Source organism: Anopheles nili (genome assembly GCF_943737925.1).
Source record: "Anopheles nili chromosome X unlocalized genomic scaffold, idAnoNiliSN_F5_01 X_unloc_28, whole genome shotgun sequence".
Classification (NCBI taxonomy): Eukaryota; Metazoa; Arthropoda; class Insecta; order Diptera; family Culicidae; genus Anopheles; species Anopheles nili.
In genome coordinates this window covers 54,129-55,000 of record NW_026525487.1, presented here as the reverse complement: position 1 = coordinate 55,000, position 872 = coordinate 54,129, and positions in this window count along the sequence as shown.

Genomic DNA, 872 nt, shown 5'->3' with positions numbered 1-872 from the left:
AACCGACCCATGCCCGTATCTCCGTACCTAAGCGTCTGACGGTCTTGGACCCCTTTAGGTAAAGGTTGCATTCCGTCGAGCTGAACATTTCACTAGAACATCGCGAAACGATCCGACGACTCCTTCTGGGAGTTTTTGGGGTCCGAAGGTTTTCTGGGACTTAGTCTCTGGAGCAACATTTCTGAAGCTCGGCACGGGCAACCACGCACGTGTCTTATATCTCCGTAAGTAAGGGTCTGACGGTCTTGGACACCTTTAGCAAAAAGTTGCGCCCTATCGAGTGGAACATTTCACTAGAACACCACGAAACGATCCGACCACTCCTTCGACCTGTTTTGGGGTTTTGCAGTTTTCCATGGGGTATTTTGTATGGGGAAAACCGACCCATGCCCGTATCTCCGTACCTAAGCGTCTGACGGTCTTGGACCCCTTTAGGTAAAAGTTGCATTCCGTCGAGCTGAACATTTCACTAGAACATCGCGAAACGATCCGACGACTCCTTCTGGGAGTTTTTGGGGTCCGAAGGTTTTCTGGGACTTAGTCTCTGGAGCAACATTTCTGAAGCTCGGCACGGGCAACCACGCACGTGTCTTATATCTCCGTAAGTAAGGGTCTGACGGTCTTGGACACCTTTAGCAAAAAGTTGCGCCCTATCGAGTGGAACATTTCACTAGAACACCACGAAACGATCCGACCACTCCTTCGACCTGTTTTGGGGTTTTGCAGTTTTCCATGGGGTATTTTGTATGGGGAAAACCGACCCATGCCCGTATCTCCGTACCTAAGCGTCTGACGGTCTTGGACCCCTTTAGGTAAAAGTTGCATTCCGTCGAGCTGAACATTTCACTAGAACATCGCGAAACGATCCGACG